Raw genomic sequence first — 14,285 nt, 5'->3', positions numbered from 1 at the left:
TCAGTTCGGTCACGACCGGTCAGCCGGCGCCATCTTGAAAAAGGTCAGCATCAATGGGCGCCCCTCGGGGCCCGTCGACATGGCCCCGGGCGCAAAAACGGGCTCCACGTCGGCCCCATCCATATGTGAGAGCGCCGTGTCGGCACCGTCGCCCCGCTGGGCTGCGCTGGGTGGCCGCGCCGCCAGGCCCGATTTATGATAATGTTTTTATCCGGCACCGCCTCCTCCTCTGGTTTCTCCATCTTAAATTGCTATTGGGGCATTCCACGTCAAATCAAACACCGAAATCCGTCATCCCCTTCGATTTTTCTGAAAATTTGTAGGCAGACTGGGCATGGTTCAAAACTGAGTTACGTATAATATTTTCGAAATTTGATAACGTATCGCTGAGATATAGGTCATCGAATATAGCGAAAAATGCCACACATCAATTTTTTAAATGGCTATAACTCTGGTTCCTTTTCTGGTATCAAAATGATATTAACAGGGTCTTATAGGCAATTGATAAGGCTTTGATTTTTAATTATAAAATTAAATTGAAGTGACCTTGAAATGCATTTGACCTTGAATTAAAACAGAAAAACTTAAATAGCAAAAAACACGTCACCTTCGATTTGGGTAATTTTTACATATTATGTCCGTCACAATGTTCCTAACCATCTGTGAAAAAATTGGAGTGGGCCATTCATAACTTTCGCGGCAAACGCCGTTTTCATGCATCAACATCACGCAACCGCGCGTGACCTTGAAAGACAGAGTCAAGACATGCTTGCTTTTGTACACTTTCTGAAATGAATGATTGCTGATTAGTGATATCCCAAACTCTGCGAGAATGGAAATGCATAGTCATCGTAGTCAAGCATTCACGTTCCATAGTAAAAGTGTCTCAGGCAAACGGTATTTTGCGGTGAATTTTGAGCCGTGTGGAAATGCATCATGGAGTAAATTCAACGAAAACATTATCACGCAACGATATCTTCACGTCTTTTGATCTTCACTATACGAAAGAACATACATTTTTCAGTATGTATGGGGAATTTCTAGTTAATCCAATAATAAATATGGCAGTTAGAGGCCTGCAAAGAGTAACATGTCGCCGGCTGAGGCGGGCTCGGCCGATGCGGGAAACGCAGCAATCACAATTTTGTGTTTACACGTTCATATTTCAATTGTTTACCAACGATTTTCAAAATTCTTTCACCATAAGATTGCCTGTACATTTCTTAGTCTTCTCACAAAATTTGACGCGAATCGAACGTAATCAGCGGTAGGGAGCGCGATGTAAAGACGGAACCGTTCCGTTCCGTCCCGGCACAGTCTACAATTCAGGCGGCGCGTAGCGGTCGGCGCCGGCTGCCGAGTCGCCGCGTTGCTGCGGCGACAGGATGTTCACTTTACACCGCTATTACTAGAACAGTTGTGAACCGATTTTCTTATTGCTTGCACGATGAGATGTCCAATTCAATTCTTGACAGGTAGCCATAATTAATTTCGCATTAATCTTATGAGATATTGGCGAAAAACAGGAGAGGTGGGCGAAATTCGTTCTTCCCCCTCCACTGCGCGTGCTAACATACGTTTGCATATGTGCAATTTTCTTCAAAACTTATGAATGGCCCACTCTAATTTTTTTCACAGCTTGTTAAGAATATGGTAGGCAATAAAATATATGAAAATGAGCCAAATCGAAGGTGACGTGTTTTTTGCTATTTCAATATTTGTGCTTAAGAACAGAGTTAAGCAAATTTCAAGGTCATATATTTAAGTAGGTGCAATTCTAAACAAATGCTTAAGAAATTACCTAAACAGTAAGGTTTATTTCATTCAAATCAAACAAGTACAACCAAAGTTATGGTCGTTCAAAAATATAAAGATGCAACATTTTGCAAAAATTTGATGCCCTATATTTAGAAGACCTGTGGTCAGAATGTGCAAAAAACATCAATGTAATGTCCGGGGCCACACAGGAACTCGCTCACAAATTTATAATGAAATCGCTGATGGTAAGGTGCAAAACAGCCGATTTTTGTTCGATTTGACGTGGAATGCCCCTATTTTATCCCGAGTTCCGGCGATGGCGCACGTCTCGCTGGGCCGCCGTGCCGACCTCGCGGCGCGTGCCAGCCACACCCGGGAATTTAAATGGCCCCCGACTGGTATGGTAAGACAGATAGCGCTTATAAATGGCCGGGACGATGTTCACAAATCTAATGCATATAGATGAAGCGCCGTCCGACCTGTTCAATGGAGAGATTAGCCCTGCGCGGATCGAGGATGGCCGAGCGACGTCCCTGGGTACGTGATCCCTCATTCCTATCCAATTCATTCCATCATAGATAATTCCTTCCTTCTTTTGTGTTGTTCTCAGTCTTCTCAGCTGTTCCGTCTTATCCCAACACCAAATTTTAAGTAGCTCCAACTTTTTGCATTGTGCTTCACATATCACTTGATTTAAATGGCTTTTCTGTGGTCTTTTTTCTGCCTTATTAGAAAGCCTGCGTTTTTTCCTTCGATCGTTCCTTCACATACCTACCCTCGCCTTTTCCATGCCCTTTTTGTTCTTCCTGTCCTTGCATTCTGTTCCATTTTCACTACTTGCCATACCTTTACGGCCTCATTTCGTGTTCATCTCAGCCCCATTTCCAGCCAATGCTGCTTTCGTTCAGCGGGCTATCTCCGTCCCGTCCCGTTTCCGTTCCGTTCCCGTCCCGTTCCGTCCCTTTTCTGTAGACATGTGCATGGATCCGAGTGATGGATCTATGATCTCAGTGGATCTCGAAGCAAACTGCAGGTTCGGATCTATGATCCCACCGGATCCGGCGTGAAAAATTATCCTGGATCTATGATCTCTCAGGATCTGATGATAAACCAAGAACATGGATCTATGATCTGAGTGGATCACACCATGCACAACATTTTAAACCAAGTTTGCAAGTGTCAATAAGTGCCATAAAACTATGGATTATGGTGTGCTATCACATAAATCACATAAGAACGCTTGTGAGTTGCAACGAGCGATTTTTTGGGATTTCTGTGTTGACAGTAAATAAATGAGGATCTGTGATCTCACTGGATCTCAAGCAAAAATATTAGACTCGGATCTATGATTCCTACGGATCTGTCGATATTTAAGAACTGGATCTATGAACCCGACGGATCCGAGATCAGGATCCGTGGATCAGATCCCAGATCCATTTTTTCGGATCCACGCACATGTCTGCTTTTCTGTTCCTTTTCCCGTCCGTCAACGTCCCGTCCCGTTCCCGTCCCGTTCCCGATCGTCCGTCTGTCGTTGAAGCGATGTCGACTGATCGAGGCCGACCCGGTCGGCCCGATACGATCAACTTTGGTAATGAAGTCAGTCGCTTCATTACCGGAGCGACTGACCCCGATCGGGGCTGTCGGAGCCGCGGGAGCTCGGGTCGCGCTCGGGAAGCTCGGGTCAGCCGCGGAGAGAGCGCGGTCAGAGGTCGACAGACAGGGTGCCGAGTCATCAGTCGAGCGGCGATCACTGATTGGGAAGCTCAGTTCGAGGCTGATTGGAGGTTAGGTGGTGCTGCTGGTGTGGTTTTCTGGGTGGGGAGGGAAATGATTCAGCTGCTTTCTCAGCCACGCTTTTGTTTACTACATAATAGTTTTTAGGACATCATCTTGATTGTCATTATCATTGAATATTTCCGACTGAAACCACTCCTACACCACCATCCCTTTCGTTCTAATCGCATTGGCGCTTTGCGGTGTTTCTCCATTCTCTTTCTTTCATCTGCACAAAGATCACCGGCATCAGGCAGGGGCTTGTTAAAAGGCGCGCGAGTTATGTTAAAAAGCACCGGTTGACGTTCGCTCGGGCGTGTAGCCTCCCTGGGAGTGGCGAGGAAGGGGGACGGACGGCACCTGAGGGGACGCACGTGCCGCCTGAGCGACGCCACGTGCCACGGGGAGGGGAAGGGACGCCACACTCCCCTCCAGGAGCAGCTGCCTGATCTGGAACGCAGAGGAGCTGCGACAGCTGGAACCTGTCTTCGTCAATTTTCGGTCGCATCGGCTAGAGATTTGTGAATGACAGACGCACGCTTCAAGTAATTCAGCAAAAAATAAAATACTGGCTGGTAGAAATAACATCAGGCTATTCAATTGCCACGCGTTCACCAACTTCGTCGACAAATAGGATGAACCATAAAATAAACGAATACAACATTGCAGTGCCAGTGGCTCACCACTTGCGACATCTTCTGTAAACTGCCACGGAGGACCGCCAGGTGCTCCGCCGCCACCGTGCACCCTATTGCCACCTGCAGGGACTCTGAGCTGGCTCACGTGACTCAGTCGCCAGGAACGTGGGCCACCCGGCGCAGGCGACCCCGCCACCCTCCGCCGTCCTTCAGGGTCGTGTCAGCACGCCTCCGCTGTAAGTCCTGAGCATGCTGCCGGCTGCGACCTGCCGGAACCCACTGCAGATGAAACACGCACCGTTCGCCACAAACGACGCACTCGATAATTACGGGATTCTTACTGCGGTGTGGGGGAGGTGGGGGATCGTTGGGAGGGGGCTCGATCACAGCCTCCCGCTGAGAAGGCACCTGAAGTTCCCGGCAGCGGAAATGGTCCCTGGTCACCGGTGATTTGGTCGCTGATGGGTGGCCTAGCTCCGGCAGAGTTTCGATCGGAGAACTGACTGACCGCAGCAGACAAAGGCAAGGGGAATGGGAGCGGACGATAGAAGAGTTCAATAAAATTGGAGCTGGAAAGTGGAACGGAAACAGTTACAGACGCGCTATGAAGGGCGGCCACCGGTTTGACGAGCGAATGATTTGTCTTTACTGCGTAAGTCCCCGCTTCAGAGACCACCTTTATTCCTGGCCGTTAGCCTGTCTAACGACAGAGTATGTCATCCACGTTTCCGTTTGTTTACACCCACAACGTAAGCTGTAAATCATCGTTTTTTATCCATTGTGAATGAATGTTATGGGAGGCGGCATGGACGTTCGAAGCAAATGGAGCAGAAATAATTGATACAAAATATGGTGGCACTCCCTCGGAGAGTGAGCCGAGCATGTCGGGTTATTATTCAATTGCAGTTACAGGGCGATAAATAGTGGGTGACAGTCGTAGCCGCCCTCCACTGCCACCCGATGAACAGGAAACGCCTGTTTACCGCTGCTCGGAGTCAGTGTGCGCGGAGACTCGCCGGAAAATAGAACAGGCGACAGGCATCTGACTGCCAGACGCTTGCTGAAAAGCGTGTTCTGCTAAGAAAGAACAATGAGGCATCCCTGCAATAAGGCATGTGAATAAACAGGTAAATTTGCAGACAGTACCTATGTGCCAGGTGCAGATGCATATTTTTGACCGCATTCACAACTCCTCATTTGAGCATTACTGTCCTCAATTATTTCATTCGCTTCTTATCTGAAAATGTTCTATTGTTAGCTTTATTTTCATCTTTATATCCTTCGCACTTAACATCAACGCCAACATTCGCACTAATGCATGTACATCAATTCCTCAGATAGACGAATTTCTCCCTGGAAGCGTCGTAATGAATCCCCAGTAAGAGACGCACGTGCCACGAAGCAGCTTCAGATAGGCACATTCCAGCGACGCGACTTGTGTTATTGTTCGTCTGCGCGCCTGGAATTCCACACAATAACGATCACATACGACGATATCGGTCACCGATACCGATACCGATAGCGCTATCGGTCGTGGCCGGCAGCCGGGCACGCTCTGCGGCGATGATGTGGCCGGCTCGCGGCTGATGTCCGTCGATATCGGCGACGATATCGACGACGGTATCGATGGAGTCTGGAGTGCCGCCGCCGGGGCGGCAGACTCAGGAGAGGAATGTAGTGGGGTCCATTGGTGACCACGCGCTGCCCTGCGGGTCTGGGGACGGACCCGTCGGCCGGCCGACCGCCGTGATATGTCAGATACCGGTGGCATCCCGAGCGCGCTGATGTCGGCTCGTCGGCAGTCTGTCAGCGAACCATCTGTAACCTGTTGACGTACCGTCATCCGATGGAAAATAGCCCTTTCTCAGCTCCATGGAAGGACAGCCAGTCTTACGAGCCGCCACATGTCGACGGCTGCTGCATGACGTGTCCGTTGATGCTGGAATGTCACCCGTTTGCGAAGCCGTGGCGGCCTGCAGTATCGGCGTTACCGGATTGTCGGCTCTTATGAAAAGGGCGTGCGGTTTGCTGATAGCACTTCACTGCCTAATTAGTGAAATTTTCCCTAACAACATGTCACAGATCACTTCAGCTATAGCATGTTTGATATAGCTCCAGCCGTGATTAAATGTCTGAACTGACAGCAGCTCAAAAAATCTCTCCTCGGTGTTCTGAAATGTAACTCAGAGCACTAGCACAGGCTCAAATTCACGTCAACGCATGTTCCCCTTCCTCGGCATGCAGATGGTTACACCATCATGGGAAGAACCCGTGAGACAAGGCACCTCCACCAGCCGCCCCAGGCAAGTGCTGCACCGCGAAAAGTCGTTCACTGTTCACCAGTATCCTCTGTAACGCGTGCTATCAGAAATTCCGTCTGCAGATTCTGACCCATTGCCCGAGGCGGCTGTGAACGGCACAGCGCGAGAACCCATCACCAAGACTCCGCTCGGCATGCCGACCCACAGTGCAGAACATTTCTGGAAACCCACTGCGTCTCCCCGCCTGTCGACCGCCCGCGGCGTATCAGACTCACTGCCGGCATATCAGAGGCACATCGGAAATGCTCGCCCGTCTGACTCATCGGCCGCCGACTCTAAATCACGGCTAGGTAATCGGTGCGTTCGCCAAACGACGCTATATCACGACTCATCACTGGTAATCATCGGCTGCGTGTGTTCGAAGAAGTTGTCGTCAGAGACGGGGGAGGGGGTGTTCTGTCGAATAACCGCCGAGATGTCGTCGGAAGCGAGGGAGGGGCTAACCCGCAGCGGGGAGGGGTCTTTCCGCGGCGGGAGGGGGCTTGTCTTGGTGGAGGGTGGATGTGCGTTGCGGGTGAAATCCAGTCATCGAAGGTCGGTCAGGGGTTGTTTAATGTGACGATGATGAGTATCGTGATGTAGTTTGCGGCGCGGGATGAGAGACCTCTAATTATGAGCGGCGGTTTAAACAAGAACGTTACCTTTGTGGTCAGATGTTGATGTGAGGTTATTTTCAGAATTTTCAGCGCAACTTCTCGGAAGAAATGCATCTAGCTGAAACAGAAGCACGTAACATTTGTATTTTCCTGTCGTTGAGTATGCTGAAAACGTAAGTGACCATTCTATGCAAGTTTCACGAGTAACCTTGAGGACAGACATTGACCCGAGCTCGACTCCCGACTGACTTTCTCCTTCGAAGGCCGCCCGTCGTCTGTCTTCCTATTTACTCATCTAATTTCGGCTCTGAAGCGCGTCATCATGTATTCAGCGACCCGTGTGACGCACTATGACGTCAGCTACGCTGACCTACTGTATCTGTGCCCGCGCGAGCATCGTAAACCGTACGAGAGCTGCCGGTTTATGTTACAGCACGCCCGCTCCACTGTCAGCCTAGAGCTGCCAGTATACCAGGGCTGCGGAGTCGGAGTCGGAAACGGAGTCGGAGTCGGTCGGAGTCGACAGTTGTGACCTGAGTCGGAGTCGGTGTCGGAGTCGATTTAGAAAACCCGAGCTGGAGTCGGAGTCTAAGTCACCGAAAATCCGTCGACCTCGCAGCCCTGCCAGGTCTGCGGAGTGGGAGTCGGGAGTTAGAGTCGGCCGGAGTCGACAGTTCTACCCGGAGTCGGAGTCGGAGTTGGTTTTTGAAAGCCGGAGTCGGAGTCGGAGTCGCCGAAAATCCATCGACTCCGCAGCCCTGCAATATACAGCTTCAGCGAGCCCGTTACTATCGTATCACTGGATGTGTGGAGGCTGTATGCTACCACGTGCCACGAATTTCTCTAACCGGGATGACTCATTTGTTCCAGCTGCTTTTTGCCAAATTGCAGTCACAGTTGCCAGTGTTTTTCTTAATCATACTTCAACGGCACTCTACTAGTAGCCGGTATCTTGTCCTATCACAATCAACTTCTACCAAATGATGCCGACAACAATGAGCCCCATTATAATCAAACCCTTTCAGCCCGACTGAGTGTCAGAACAGTTACCGACGTCCCAGACTGTCCCCATCCCAAGCTCCCTCCCTGTCCCAGCATTGTAACCGATACTGAGTCGAGACCGGGGCCGGAATCGATTACGTGTCGCCATAAGTGGCCTATTGGAATCCGCCCTGCAAGATCGCCTTATAAATGATGGCCACGCTTCGGAATATGTGAGGAAAATGTAATAATGTGGCGATCGGCACAGCCCGCCGTCGGAACTGTTGAGAAATGACATTCCAAAGGAAACGAAACATTCCAAGCCACTGCAATTTGGGTAATTCATAAAACATATTACATGCTCCAAACAAATGATGCTCTTTAGTCTCACTATATAGGCTTTTGGAATTGGTGAGTAACTGAAAATATATTTAGTTATATGTGCCAACACTTCGCTGTAGTACGTTGCACGATAGCTGCTTCAGGCTCATGAATTTTGTTGAATCACAGTGTGAAATAACAAAATGTTTAGACAATTAAAAATTCAGGTTTACCTCAGGCCTTATAAATAAGCTGCGTCAAATTTTATTTGCAAATGGTGATCAGTGTGAGATGTTTCTTGTTGTTTAGCTTACTTCACCATCTTCAATATCTTCTCCGAGTCCACTTATTGGCCGTTGCGTGGCCATGGGATCATCAGAAAGTTCACGGAGAGCCATCAACAACCAGCGATAACAAGGAGAGCCCAATTTCATTCATTACCGGAACCCAATTTGTATCTGGTAGGAGCTTATTAGCTACTGCTCGACCGGGAATTTATCTGGAGCTAGTTCAATCAAGATATGATAATTCCACCAGAGAAGAGCTTTCGAAGGGTATGTAAAAAGCGTAGCGTAGAGCAGTAATGAAACCAAGGGCCAAAGCTTCGTGGCCGCGATACTGTTCGTTGCTCCTGTTACCAAACAACGAGAGCATACAACATATTCTATGTCCCCTCATTGAAACTACTTGCTAGCTTAGTAGACATGCTATTTAGCTAGGGTTTAATCATAAGTTTCCATGCCTATTGCAGGAAGACAAGCTTGAAATATTTGTGAAACGTTTGCGAGTTTTTGCCTGAAGTTACGCCGATACTTATCCCAGTTAACTCGCAAATATATGTGAAAATTGAAATAAACTCCGAGCGTTTCTTAAAAGCACATAATGCAAGTCATCCAGTTAACTTACATATTTACCATAGATACCTAAGAAAGATACCGGATAGAAAAAATTGCCAAGGGAGAATGCTCGTTTGAGAAACGGCTGAAGCAAGGAATACTTCGAACTCTGGGCCTGCGATGCCTTATCTGGGCTGAATATTTCAGCTGGGGTCGGCGGCTAACCGGGTTATGTCTGTCTAATGGATCTGGCCAACAGGCCGCCATCGGTTTGACTCAATTTGGCCTCGGGTAATGGAGAGCCGGCCAGCTGATAATCGGATAATGGTGCGGAGGCCGGGCGCGATGTCTCCAGTATCGGCACAATGATAGAGGGCCAGCGGCGACTCGCGTGCCGCCGACGCCGCTACGTGATGCTGTTGCTGGGCCTCGGTACAGTCCGGGTACTGCCGGCTCGGTGTTCGCGGAATGTGACTTTGTGTTCCGGGATTGACTTACGTTGATGCTTGACGGTGTTGAAATTGGATTGGTGCACCACGATATTTGCTCCAATTGACTGTTAGGTATGGTTCATTTTCATTACAAAGTCCTAGGTTCTCATCATTTCAAATATGCTATAATAGAAGCTCATCGTGTGTGCATTCAATGCATTCAATGATACATAGAATCAATCTTACATTCGGACGCCAAGCTGAGCTGTCCCTCGAATACCACTGATACTACTGACTCTCATCCCATCTTCGTCCCATTCAACCGCCGACTCTTTCCAGTCGCCTGGTAACGGTATAAGCCTGTTGGAAGACTCCCAGTTTCTCCCACCCCGCCATAGACGGTCGGTTTTGATGGAACTCAGCTGAAAGGTTTGATAGCCAGAAATGAACCGTTTATGACACGTCAAATAGCCACGAAACGATTAATTGGTCGAATCTAGTGAATGAGGTCAAATCGACGAACTGCTGGATATAGCAGGTCAAAGTTCGTTGATTCTGCGTTACGAAATTCCAAAGGATTGGGACCAAACATAAACATCAAGATAATTGTTATAATAATATGAACTAAATATAATATTGACCATTTTTAAAGTGATAACAAGTAAAACAATGGGCTCCGAGTAAAAACACTCGCGTTTGAGCATGCTGACCGTCTGTCGACCGATCTAAACTGCCGAACTTCGGGTCAGCAATGGCTGCAGCACGACTCGGCCAGCGCTGCCGGTCACCGGCGGCAAGTGTGGCTCTGATGTGGCATGCAGAGCTCAGGTTAGCTGGCCTAGTCGGCCACTAAAAGCGCCGTAAAGACACGCCGCCATGTTGGGCCGATCTGGGTGCCTGGCTCGGCTCGAGCTGCCAGACAACTTGTGGCGCCCTCATGGAGAAGCGATAGCTGTACGGGTGAATATGTGATCTGAGTAGAGACGTTGCAAGCGCTAGCTCTCCTAGGTCAATTAAATGCCCAAGGTGTCTTTTTCGAAAGTAACTACTAAGCGTCATTAGACCACACAGTTCGTGATGTCTAATGGAGGGGTTTAGACGTTCCTCAAATCTGAAATAAATGGCTGTTTAATTGCTAATTTGACATAAAAATCGCAGCTACTGCTGTTTTTCTCTCCATGCATCACACAAAACTATTGCAAAAAATACACTTTGCAAAGTGCATTGCTAGGACAACCAAAAAGGGACAATAAGCCGTCAAGAACTCTGGATAAATCTCACGGCTATTGCTTACATTGTTATATTTTTTTTCGCTTGTTGGGCTCATCTGTTTTGGCATTTCGGGCGAACAGCATGATAGGCGGACACGGCTTTGTTGCACAGCCCTGTCCTACCGGGCTGTGGTCGACATCTGTAGGTTGGTGTCAGAGGGGTCACAGCTGTCATGTCATGGGTCAAATTCGATGGCGTGACGTCACAGTCACCATGGCACCGAACGGTGGGTACTGCGGCCGCCGACAGTCAGCCACGAAAAGAAAAGAAAGATATTGCTGTGATATATACGTGCTGAGAATGAGATAATCTGCATCGCAATTTCTTTTCAAGACAGTTTTATGTCTCTAATGCCTCATTCAGGCGGACGTAATATTTTGCAATATTTGCAATACCTACACCTTAAATTATAAATTAGTTAGGAATTAAACTGCACAGTGATTCCAAATGACTTCAAACCCAATAAATGTTTACATAAAATATCGTGCTAGCGCATGCTTTGTGTTTCAGGTTTTCGTATACCAATCTGGCGTTCTCTTCAATCAGTAAAATTGTTCAGAGTCCTTCCACCTATACTTCAAAAAATAAAGATAAATGGAAATGGAAATACTAAATAGCATGTAAAGAAGTAGCACGCAGCATACGGAAAATGCGTGGAAACAGGACTTGTGCAGACTGCAGATAGATATGTGCTCAAATAAGCCACGGAACCAACTTCTGTCGTAGTTTGGCGTAGTTTCAAATATGTCTGAATGAATCAAAAACTCGCAGAACGAGGCAGCAGCCAGGAGCCTAATGCAACCTAATAGTGGAATTATGTGTATCACCTGAGTCGGCATAGCTATTCGAATTCCTATGCCGTTGCCAGAAATGACGTAAGATGTGCTGAGGTCATCCTGTAGATGGTCAGCGCTTGTACTTTGTCATACTTGTGTCACACATATGTGATTATTTATCCTGATGTGTTGCCGTCATGACATACTGTCTGATTCTTCAAACTTCAGTTACAAACATTATACCACTCACTCGCTTGTTGAGAGGTGACCGGAAATCTCTCGTGGGTGCTCGCCTTTGCACCTTATCATATGCCTCTCTACACCTGAGCTCTGGTGTACAGAGGTCTTTGGCCTGTTTTTGTGACGGAACCGGCGATTTCTCCTTCGGAGGTACCATCGACAATCACCTGTCGAGCGTCGGCGTCCGTCGTCCGTCGCCGGCGTCGATCACTGACAAAGGAGCGTGCGCGGTACGTCGTCACGCGCTAATCCGACGACGATTGGTCGATCCATCGTCTCACTAATCTGGCAACCATCAGACCATCCATCGCTCCGCGCTATTCCTGTAGTGATTCTTCAACAGTGGCCTCTCCGCGACCTCAGACTCAGTCTTTGTCTCTGTCAGTCGGTCAAGTCACACCATAGAGCTATTTGCAGCGAAATACGTACTTTAACCTTCCAGGCGGTGGAGGGGGGGGGCATTTTTTGCCCCCTTTTAGTTTTTTCAATATATCTCGAGAACCGCTGCGCCGATCGTCACCAAACTTTCAGTACGCTCCCGGGAGCAGCTAGCGCACATGGTGACCAAAATTTTTTCCAAAGGCTATGATAGGTTGGCCGCTAATGACGTCAGAGTGACGTCATTTTTGCCATTTTCGACCCAAAAAAAGGTTTCGCGGGAAGAGCCGTCAGGCCTACAGCTTTAGAGATACAGAGAAATGTTTCAGACATAAAAGGTGTGGAATCAAAAGGACTACAAAACTGCTATTTCGGTTTTTCGAATTTTTTGGATTTTGACCTCAAAAAAATCAAACATAGATTTTTTGAATATAATAGCCAAAAAATCCAATAAGTTTTTTGAATTTCGAAAAACGGAATATATGTGACAGTCCCTACCGCCTTCTATCTACATACCAAATTTGAGATCGATAACTCTTTTTTGGCCAAGTTATAGCGAGAAAACTGTTCAAAATTAATGACGTCAAATTTTCAAACTCAATTTTTAGCCATTCTAGGTCTCGTAGCGCAAACCAAAGGCCACCATTAAGGCTGAAACAGACTCTTTCCGCGTTCAGGAAATCGCATGCGAGAGCCTATTCAAATACATTGTAATTCTTCTCGCAGCAATCGCTTGCGGGAGGTGCGTGCGATTGATGCGAGCGTGCTTCCATGTATTTGAATCGGCTCTCGCATGCGATTTCCTGAACGCGGAAAGAGTCTGTTTCAGCCTTTAGACTCCCCGTGACGAGCTGCATCGAATCGATACCCATTTTTAGCAAAAATATCAACCTTGAAATTTGACCTTTTTTGACCTGACCTTGACCTGACCTCCACCAGAAAGTGACCTAAACCGTACCTGATGGTCTTATAACCAACACCATTGAGTTGGAAATGAAAAACTGGCCATAAAACATGCATCACATAACCTTAGTAAAGTTGGGCTCATGTGGTGACCCTTGGTGACCTTTGGTGACCTGACCTGTGACCTGACCTGGTATGACCAGTGACTTCTAATAGCAACATATGTACTAGACAACTGACGCCTTATCGCTGATTTTCGACAAAATGCGTTTTACTCGGTGTCATAGCGCTTTCCCTAGAAGCCCCGTGAACGGTGAAACATTTTATCTTTGACACTGTTGTAGAGCGCTATTAAACACCGCGTCGCGCGGCTTCGCTAATAAGCCCGGACCGGAGCCGCCCCTGCGGTGCGTTGAGGCCCTCTAGTTTGTCCGCGCTGGGCTCGCCCGTGCGACCCGACCGCGGCCGCGGGGCATTGGCGGAGCCGGCCGGCTGGCCGGCTGTGCTCGGCGCGGCGGGGGTATTCGGTGTGCGGCAGTGGTGAAATACAGACTGTGCGGACTTACGAGCAGTGTGAGTGAGCAAGGACATCGGTAACATTGGGGGCTCGTCCAATGCGTTTTTGTGTGTTAAAGAGTGACGCGAACCGGCTGTGCCGTACCTGCTGAGAGTGACCTCCGCCGTCCGTACCTGTCGGGAGTGACCTGCTCCGTCCGTACCTGCCGAGTGACCTGCACCGGCCGTACCTGCCGAGTGACCTGCACCGGCTGTACCTGCCGAGTGACCTGCACTGGCCGTACCTGCCGAGTGACCTGCACCGGCCGTGCCTGCCGAGTGACCTGCACCGGCCGTGCCTGCCGAGTGACCTGCACCGGCCGTACCTGCCGAGTGACCTGCACCGGCTGTACCTGCCGAGTGACCTGCACCGGCTGTACCTGCCGAGTGACCTGCACCGGCCGTACCTGCCGAGTGACTTGCGCAGGCCGTACCTGCCGAGTGACCTGCACCGGCCGTACCTGCCGAGTGACCTGCACCGGCTGTACCTGCCGAGTGACCTG

The sequence above is a fragment of the Amphibalanus amphitrite genome, unplaced genomic scaffold, assembly GCF_019059575.1.
Source record: "Amphibalanus amphitrite isolate SeventyFive unplaced genomic scaffold, NRLGWU_Aamphi_draft 000156F_arrow, whole genome shotgun sequence".
Classification (NCBI taxonomy): domain Eukaryota; kingdom Metazoa; phylum Arthropoda; class Thecostraca; order Balanomorpha; family Balanidae; genus Amphibalanus; species Amphibalanus amphitrite.
The sequence above is the reverse complement of the archived record's forward strand: the minus strand, read 5'-3'. Positions refer to the sequence as shown.